This window comes from Austrofundulus limnaeus, unplaced genomic scaffold (assembly GCF_001266775.1).
Source record: "Austrofundulus limnaeus strain Quisiro unplaced genomic scaffold, Austrofundulus_limnaeus-1.0 Scaffold815, whole genome shotgun sequence".
Lineage (NCBI taxonomy): Eukaryota > Metazoa > Chordata > Actinopteri > Cyprinodontiformes > Rivulidae > Austrofundulus > Austrofundulus limnaeus.
Genome location: NW_013953217.1, coordinates 62,282 through 72,898, shown reverse-complemented (window position 1 = coordinate 72,898; position 10,617 = coordinate 62,282).

The window sequence follows — 10,617 nt, the reverse complement described above, 5'->3', positions numbered from 1 at the left end:
AATCCGTGCGCACGGATTTCTGGCGGCTGTTTTTCTTTTTTCACCACTGACCCCTGGCCGGCTCCGTAGAAGCCCATTCCTTGTGTGGCACAAACTGCAGTGGCCACGTTTGACAAACTGTTTAAGGCACACTTCGTGTTTGCTATGTCCTATGATGTATCCCTACTCAACTTCTACACCTTCATCCAAACAACGGTTTATGGCATTGATGCGGCCACAACAAAAGAGAGCCCCAGAGTVAAGGAAATCAGAGTGAGAATTAACACTATCTGAATATGCTAACCTGTTCCATTTGTAAGGTTCAGCAGAGAAATTGTTCAGGTCTTTTCCAGCATTTGAAATTTAGTCATGCTTTGTATCCAGGGCGGAAACTGCGTTTGAAATGTGGAGAACATGGCTGTTCATTTGTTTTTTACACTTATTCCGGGTTCAAGAAACACTTGCTGAAAGCACATGGGGACAATTTTGCCACAGATTCTGTTTATTTGGACAATGTTGGTACAGGTAGTGTTGAGACAGGTTTTGTTTGTGCTAATGACTCATCGAGTAGCACTTCTGTTATTCAACAAATTCTTCCTGAGAAGAGGCAGTTAATGGACATGTGTAGTTCTGTTATCGCCCAAGTTCAAGCTGCTGGAGTTTCTGAAGATATTGTGCAATCTTTAACTTGTTCAACGGAGGAAGTTGTTAATGATGTCCATATTCAAACACAGTATTCCATTCTTAAATGTCTTTCATCTGAGGTGAATGAACAAACCTTAAACAAAGTAAAAGAATGTTTTGAGAACAGAAAATCCATTCACACACATTGACATAGAAACAAAAAGGCAAAGGTTTTTGAAAAAATGGAAAATTGTTGAACAAATAGAGTGTATTATTGGAGTACGCTATGATACGCGTTTGGATAAAACCACAGGTGTATACAGTCAAATTCCTGTCAATGACAAATTTATGTATGYACCTATTTTAGGAACTCTTGAGTCATTGTTTACAAACCAAGAACTCAGTACCTGCTTTCTGCAAGTAAAGTCTCATGAAGGTGGGATATATAAAGACATCAATGACGGTTCATTTTTCAGAAATATTTCATTATTTTCAGAGCAAGAACATGCACCCAAATACAACTTTATTATGATGATTTCGAAACAGTGAATCCACTGGGACCCAAAAGGGGATCACATAAACTTGGTTGCATTTACCATATTTTTCGGACTATAAGCCGCACYCGCCATTTTTTAAAAAAAATCCGTGAACATTAACATATAAGCCGCACTGGACTATAAGCCGCACCCCCAACATATAAAAACAGTAGACCCTGTCATGGACTTGAATCTTTGCTAAATGCTGGTGGCATTGTGCATTGTGAGGCCTCACCTGTACAAACACCCATTTTTCCTGTAAAAAAAAAAGAGACGAACCGCCCCATGACTGGTGTTTTGTCCAGGACCTCAGGGCGGTAAACTCTGCTGTTGTCGCCAGAGAGGCAGTCGTCCCAAATCCTTACACTATTTTCTCACAAATACCAGCTGTGGCCACGTGGTTTAGTGTGATCAATCTGAGTAACGCATTTTTCAGCATTCTTGTTGACAAAAATAGTCAGTTCTGGTTTGCATTTGAGTTTAAAGGTGCTTGCTACACTTTTACTCGGCTGTGCCAAGGCTATGTGGAATCACCAACCATTTTTCATGAAGCTTTGTGCAAAAACCTGTCATCATTCATGCTGTCACCTGAATCTGCCCTCTTGCAGTACATTGATGACCTTTTGGTGGCCTCCCTATCTAAGGCCCAGTGTGAAAAGGACTCTGTGGCATCGTTATGTTATCTGGCGGAGCAGGGTCACAAGGTCAGTCTTTCTAAGCTGCAGTTTGTAAAACTGCAGGTGTCATTTCTATGGCATGTATTATCTGCTGCAGGTAGGATGCTGTCTCCGCAGCGTGTCTTAGCCATCACTTCCCTGCCCCGCCCTGCCACAAAGAAGCAATTGATGTCTTTCTTAGGTTTGGTCGGCTATTGTGGACAGTTCATCATTAACTACTCTCAGCTGGAACGGCCTCTCAGAGAAATTTGTCACGCCCCTGGCTTGGTACCGTCTGGTGCTGTTTCTTGGTCCCCTGAAGGAGATGAAGCATTTGTGGTTTTGAAAAAGGCTCTGCAGAGTGCTCCGTGTCTGGGAACTGCAGACACGACACAGCCATTTTATCAGCATGTTGACGAAAGATCTGGCTGCATGACCTCGGTGCTAAGCCAGATGCACGGTGATAAGATGAGACCTATGGCTTTCTTTAGCGCTAAACTAGACGCAGTAGCTGCTGGGTTGCCTAAATGTTTGCGCGCTGTCGCAGTAGCTGAGAAAGCAATTTTAGCATCACGTGACATTGTGGGGTATTCAGATCTGACCTTGTTTGTCCCCCACGCTGTAGACCAAATTCTAAATGAACAAAAAACATCATATCTTAGTGCAGCCCGTTACACACATTATTTTGTGTGTGTCCTCAAAAGCCCCAATGTCACAGTGCGTCACTGCTCAGCTCTAAATCCAGCCACGCTTGTCCCTTTGTCCGACGAAGGACTCCTTCATGACTGCGTCGCAGAGTTAGAGCTGAGTTGCAACCCTCATCCGGACTTGTCTGATAAACCTCTGAGTCTACCTGAGGCTCACCTGTTTGTAGATGGTTCAGCACGATGGGACWTGAGAACAGGGGAAAATAAGGTTGGGTTTGCTGTGGTGAATGAGAATGMTGATGTTATCTGCTCCTTCTCATTACCAAGTCACCTATCGGCTCAAGCAGCAGAACTGAAAGTGCTAACAGAAGCGTGCAGATGGGCTGAAAACAAAAAAGTAAACATTTACACTGACAGCAGGTACGCATTCGGGGTGGTGCATGATTTTGGGGCACTTTGGAAACACAGGAAATTTCTGAAATCTGATGGTTCACCAATTTTGAATCATGAATTGGTGGCCGCACTGCTGGAAGCTATTCTTTTGCCAAAACAAATAGCAGTCTGCAAATGTGCTGCTCACTCRAAMGGCACTGACCCAGTTTCTGTTTGAAACAGAGCAGCTGACAGTGCAGCAAAGAACGCTGCATACGGGCCACAAGTGTTTACATTGTTTGAAGATAAGGCTACAGAGACTTGCTCGTTGAGAGACATGCAATCTTTCTCCACTGCTCCAGAGAGGCAGGCCTGGAAGAAAGCAGGTTGTAACTTTGAAAATGATGCTTAGATGGGTCCAAACTCTAAGCCTTGTTTGCCAAAACATTTTTTCAATCATTTTGCAAAACTGTCCCATGGATTAGATCATGCGTCAAAGTCTGGTATGATTTCTATGATAAACACTCACTGGTTTGCCCCTGGTTTCACAACTGTTGCTCAGAAATATTGTCAGTCCTGCATGATCTGTGCTAAGCTAAATGCAGGGAGGCCGATTAAAGCTAAAACTGAAGCAGCCCATCTAGCACCTTCACGACCTTTTGAGCATTTAATGATGGATTTCATTGAGTTAAGTCCAGCTGAAGGGAAGTATTGTTTGGTTTTTGTAGACGTGGTCAAAATGGGTGGAGGCATTCCCAACATCTACACAAACTGCTTCTGACGTCGCCAGGTGCTTGTTATCTGAAATAATTCCCCGTTGGGGGATTCCTGAAAAGATCTCAAGTGATAACAGTAGACACTTTGCCAATGAAGCCATTTCTCAGCTAAGTGAATATCTAGGCATTGACCTGAAAAAGCATTGTGCTTACCATCCGCAGAGCGTGGATGCAGTTGAACAGGAAAAAGGCACGATAAAACAGAAGCTGGCAAAGTGCTGCAGTGAAACAGGCTTAACCTGGCCAAAGGCTTTACCATTGGTCCTGCTCTACAAGAGAGCAAGAAGGAGGAGCAGGTGTAATCTTAGTCCTTTTGAAATCATTTTTGCAGTGCCACCAAATGTGGGTTTGAACCCTGAAACATCAGCAATCTCATTCACAAATCTGTGCGAAGATAAGATGTTGGCCTATTGTTCTAAACTGTCCTCTCTTTTTGACTGTGTTCGTTCGCAGGTAAAAGCTGCTCTCCCGACTCCGGTGGGCCACCCCTTCCACGACCWGAGGCCCGGTGACCACATCCTGGTGAGGAACCTCAGACGGGCATCCTGGAAATCCAACCATTGGCTGGGGTCTTTCCAAGTTCTCCTGGTTACCCGGACGGCCGTGAAAATCACAGCGCGTGCCACTTGGATCCACATCACCCATTGCAGGAAGGTCCTGCACCCCCCAGAGTAGCACTGAACKGCACTACTCCTACATCTGAGCACGAGGCCACTGCTAAACCTCGGCTCCTGTTTTGTGATTGGCTGATCACATATCCTTTGAAGGGAAATATTACACCTAAGCCAAGAAAAATGGCTGGGTACATTTTTGCTAGACTACTCTTTATGCTCACTTTCACCCCATTCACCTGTGGGCATGTTCCAGAACTGATTAATCAAGACGCCCCCCCACCCACCCGATTTGAAAGCTCATTCCACTTGGATCAATGACTGTACACACGGGCCCAATATCTCTGTGAATGCTGGCACCACTAGTACTGTCATTTTAAACCCGTGTGACTATTTTTACTGTTCGGACATTACTGTTATGATATGGGCTGAAATGTATGTCTGTTAAAGCGTTCCTCATGTGTGCCCCACCTGCAGTTCCTAGTCAGAGGCTCTTTTGACAACAGGTTATTCTGACTGGGGGTACACACTTAAAAATGATGTCTATGAAATTAAGAACAGGATCAAAATCTGGAAAGTAAACAACACTTCTCCAGCTATTATGTTCCACGTTGAAAATGCTGTTTTATCTGACACAGATTTCTACACCATTTGTGCTTATCTCACTGGCTACGACRTTTGTGCACCTTTCTGGCTATCTGTCCGTGTCCCAAATGTTATCTCCAAGTTATATCCTTTTTTCAGGTCCTTAGACGCTGGGTTTCCTGGGGGGGGCTCACTATTACCCTCCTGCTCTTGCCGGTATGGCGTCTAAGGGTCAAGATGGAAATCTTTGGTGGAACACAGTCAGGTCTATTCTGCGCACTGCTGGCTTAAACACTTCCTGCTATGCCTGCACCTTGTTTCCACATGATGCAAGCACGTCTCTTGCTGTTAGGCCTCGCCCTTTGAACTCTACTGATTTCTTGTGTGCTTTGATGGTGTTGACTCCTCCTTTCTTAAAGGGATCCAACGGCTGGGCTTATGCTAGAACAAACCTTCCAGCACCTTGTGAACACATTGTCTCGTGTTGCCATCAGGGCCATAAATAGCAGTSTGTTAAGCACTGATGACTTTTCTTTATTTGAACCAGTGGGCACTGTTCATCCCTCTTACAGCTCCATGTCTCATCTTTTTTGTGTTCACAGAGCACRGAGCCCTGATAGACTCTTTCTTGGCAAGACAGAAGGCTGTCTTCAAACTGTTGACAGTACCTGTGCTCCACCCCCTTTTGGCATCTCTCCCTGCATTGTTCGCCATGTGCCTTCTAGGATTAAATCACACAAACTTTCTTCATCTTATGCCATTCAGCTCTTGYCTGGCCTGATGACCTGGGAGCAGTGTGTCCCCAGAATTATGTTTGGTTATGTGGTGTTCACTTTTACCAAGTTATCCTGCCCAATTGGTCAGGTACTTGCACTTTAGTTGACCTGGCTCCTGATATCACAGTGCTAGATCAGCTTGTTTACACCACCCATCACTATCCTCAGTTTGCGCCTTCTTCTTATGGCGACCATAGGTCAAAGAGGTCGACGTTGGTTTCTACAGGTGAAAAGGTAGTGGGTGGTATTTTTCCTTGGTGGGGTATGGTTCATCTGGCTTATGAGTTAGATTCTTTGCACACTCGTCTGGAGAACTTAACTGCTTTTGTTGAGGAAGGTTTTTCTGCTTTGTCTCCTTTCCTGGTAGCGTCGAGAAATATGCTGCTCCAGCACCACCTGGCTTTGGATCTTTTATTAGCATCTCAGCGAGGGCTCTGTCATATCATAGGCCCGATTTGTTGTTCTTACCTGCCTGATGTCKCCGGAAATATTTCTATGACTATTGATCATCTTAACGGTCTGCTCACAGAAATAAAAGCAGAAGACACCGTTTCTCCTCCCCCCTGGAATTGGTTAGATTGGGTCGCAAACGGGGGGTGGCAAGTCTGGCTGAGGAGATTATTAGTCCACATTTGCTCATTTTTCTTCCTGGTTCCTATTTTCTCATGCTGCGTGGTGCCCGCCTTCAAACGGTGCCTACCAAACCTGTTCACAGCCACTTTGCTGAAACATTCTCATCAGTACACTGCTCTTCCCCAGAGCAGGAGGCGGATGCCACGGCTTTCTGCTGCTCAGTTGGAACCACTCAGGTTCAGTGGCCTTTCTGAATCTGTGATAAATTAGAACAGGTGGTTATACTCGGGGTTTTGTTTTGTTATTTTTTTATTTTTGTTATGTTTGTTTCTTTTACGAGTTTCTAGTTTTTGTCCTCTGTGCAGCTTCCTGGTAAAGCTTAGGTGACTGTCAGCTGAGTCTCGGTGAGGCTCCTTCCACGACAGTCACAGTTTTTGTTTGGTTGTTCCTTTCTGCATTTGTGGTTGGCCGGAGAGTGGGTCCTGTTACCTCGTGCCTGTTACGCCACAAAGACGTTTTTGAGGGTCATTTTCATCTGTCTGGGTTTTGCTGTTGAGGTCTGGGGAGCTGAGATATGTTGTCTGACAACATCTATTTTCATCACAGAGGGACTAGATCTAGTCTTACTTTTAGTTATTGGCTTGGAGTACAAAGAGGAGGGAGAGCCTCTCTCTGCTAGACCCATGATTTTTTTAGGTTTAACTTTTGTTCTTTTGGGTTTTGTTTATTTTGTTTTTTCTTTTCAGTTTTGACCTTTTTGTTTTGATTCTTATTTCTATTTTTCCTATCTTTTCCTTTTCTGTGTTGTCCGTCAATCTCTTTCAGTGCACAAGCCAGTTTTTTGCTTTAATGTTGAAGGTTGAGTTCTTGCCTTTTTGAACTCCATGATTTTTTTCTCATTGAAGATGTTTTCTTTATTTCGATTTTTTGTTTTATTAGCTTTTAGAGTCTCCATTACATTTGAACTGATTTCATCATATTTGAATTTATTCTTATCCTAGATTTTATGGTTTAATTTTTTGATTTTGGATTTTTCATCATATGGAATGCTTGTGGATGGAATAAAATCTTCCTGAATGGGGTGGTTAGTCATTTTAACTGATTTTAATACCTTTATTTCTTCAATTATTCTCAGGTTCATTGAAGTTTGTGATATCCATTTATGAATTGTGTTGTGATACCTTGTCTAAGTTTGGACTTTTAAGTCTTTTGAATTTTGACATGTTTTTGATCTTCATCGACTTTTTTTCTTATGTGTCATGATGTTCTATTTGTCTTTAAGCTTTATTGCAGTTGTATTTTGCTTTATTTGAATGAATATTTTTATGGTCGTCATGTAAATTGCACTATTTTCTTTGTACTTGATGGTTTTTTTTTGCATTTGTGTTCAGACATTTAATAATTATTCCTTTTTGATTTGGTTTTGAGTATTGTTTACTCAAGAGGAAGGATAGTCATAGACTAATTATTTATATCTGTTTCACCTTGACACTGTCCACTGCTCAAATCTTATGATAACTTACTGTATGTCAGCTCTTAATCAGTTTGTTCCAGACGTCAGGACTCCAGCATCGGACTGACCTCTCTTGTTGCGATATGTTAACTCTTTGAGCTGAGAGCTTATCATTGGCTGATAGTAACATGAGGCGGATTGTGTTTGGTTGTAAACTGTCACATGGTGTTAACAAGTGGTTATATCATTGGTTTGCCATCTGGCGATGGTGCCTTCAATTCGACAGACTTCCATGATTGTTTTCTGTTCATAGTTGCCCAGAATTAAATAATTCACGACCATACACGCAGACTTTTTTCTGTGCATTTATTTCAACGTGTTTCTGCATTTTTTTAATAAACGTGTCCATGACACACCCAAATTTGCCGTCAAAAAAGTGAATTCAACATCAAAACATAAAAAGCAAACCTTTAGGAATTAAAGTTCGGAGGAATACGGTTCATTTAACTGACCTTATTTAGGTAGTTTTCTTTAACAGATTCTGGTCCAACAAAATGTCTCATTCATCTTCCTCCGGCGCACTGAAAAAAAAAACAAAGTCCTCTTCAGTGTCGGAGTTAAACAAGCTGAGAAAAGCTGCGTCACACAGCGGTATCTGTTCAGTGTCGGAGTTAAACAAGCTGAGAAAAGCTGCGTCACACAGCAGTATCTGTTCAGTGTTGCTTTCTGTGTCGCTGTCTTCCCGGGGTAATGCTGGCTCTGAAGCTGTGGTGGGATAGCCCTCCCACTCCAGCATACATCACTGCATGGGATTCCTTACCCGGGGAGTGCAATGAGGAAAAAAAAGTCTGCGGCTCTTTACTCGACGTTTATCCACAAGCTGGTCCTGAATTAAACTCCAAAGTTTTTATCAGTCAGATTCCACCGTGAAAAATGTCTGTTTTATCCCCTTTTATGAGTTTTTGGCCATTGACTATCTTTAAATTGCTGCTTCCTGGTCAACAGTAGGCTCTGGAAGCGATCGCTTTTTTTCTTTTTTTCCTTTCTTTTTTTGAAGCGAGTGATTGAAGCAAATGGAGCATAAGAGCCCCCTAGTGGCTGAAGAAAAAAATCCATGTATAAGCCGCATGGTTCAAAGTTCAGGAAAAAAGTCACGGCTTATAGTCCGAAAAATACGGTATTTTATTTTAAGAAATTTGCCAGCTAAGCTCAATTCAGTTTTGATGAACATTCATCTTGTTTCTCTTTTTCATGTAGAGGACTTAAAGAAGTACGGTTTTGGACCAGTTTTGCAACCTCTTGTTGATGACTTGAAATGTCTTGAGATAGAAGGTATTAAAGTGCTATTTTCAGATACACCATTGAGGGGTACATTTATTCAAGTTACTGGTGACAATTTGGCATTACACAGCATTTTTGGCTTGGTTGAATCATTTAGTGCCACTTATTGTTGTCGATTTTGTTTAAGTGATAAAACAAAGTTTCAGTCAGTATTCACTGAGGATGACACAGACCTAGTTTTTCGCACAAAAGAGCTCTATTCAGAACATTGCAATGCCATGGCAAAAAATCCCACTCTTGTTCATTCTTTTGATGTAAAAAAGAGTGTCCTCTTAATACAGTCCTGTTTTTTTATTGTTCAAACAACTTTGCAGTTGACATTATGCAYGACCTTTTAGAAGGTGTTGTGCAGTATGAACTTCAGCTTCTTTTTCAGTACATGGTTAGGACTTCAATTGATTTGAACACTCTTTCAGAAAGGATGCAGAGCTTTAACTATGGAAATGGTGAGAGAAACAACAGACCTAGTGCAGTCAAAATTGATGGAAGCAAGGACCTTGGCCTCAATGCCAATCAATCATGGTGCCTCTTGCGGAACACACCCTTGATTTTCGGTGATTTGTTTGATAGCGACAAAAGTTACTTGAGAGTAATTCTTCTTTTGATACAAATTGTCAATATTGTGTTCTCACCAATAATCACAGATGGAATGACTTTTTTCTTAAAGCATCTGATTTCTGACCATCATAAACTGTTCAAGTCTGTGTTTACAGATAAGAAGTTGATTACAAAACAGCATGTGATGATTCATTATCCTAGATGCATCAGAAAAATAGGACCACTCACTCATGTATGGTGAGATTTGAAGGTAAACACAATTTTTTCAAAAAATTTGTGAAGAACTTTAAAAACATAASCAAAACACTGGTAAAGAAGCACCAGAGGCAGCTGGCTTTTCATTGGGCGAATTTTTACTTTCAAAGGTTTCAGTTTGGCCCTTTAAAAGATTACCCAACAAGTGAACTAGATTGCAGAGAGGTGTTAAGGTCTTGTCCCAGACTGAATGTGACTTTTATGTCCACAACTTCATGGGTGAAAAATTTTGGAACAGAATACCACATTGGAATGTTTGTCTGTACAAGCACTGAAAATGAAATGCCATCCATCCATCCATCCATCCATTTTCTTCCGCCTATCCGGGTTGGGTCGCGGGGGCAGCAGCTTCAGAAGGGAGGCCCAGACCTCCCTTTCCCCAGCCACTTCTTCCAGCTCCTCCGGGGAAACTCCAAGGTGTTCCCAGGCCAGCCGAGAGACATAGTCCCTCCAGCATGTCCTGGGTCTTCCCCAGGGCCTCCTCTCTGTGGGACATGCCCGGAACGCCTCACCAGGGAGGCGTCCAGGAGGCATCCTTACCAGATGCCCGAGCCACCTCAACTGGCTCCTCTCGAYGTGGAGGAGCAGCGGCTCTACTCTGAGTCCCTCCCGGCTGACCGAGCTTCTCACCCTATCTCTAAGGGAGAGCCCTGCCACCCTGCAGAGGAAACCCATTTTGTATCCGGGACCTCGTTCTTTCGGTCATGACCCAAAGCTCATGACCATAGATGAGGGTAGGAACGTAGATCGACCGGTAAATCGAGAGCTTCGCTTACTGACTCAGCGCTCTCTTCACCACGACGGGCCGGAACAGTACCCGCTTTACAGCAGACGCTGCACCAATCCGCCTGTCGATCTCCCGCTCCCTTCTTCTC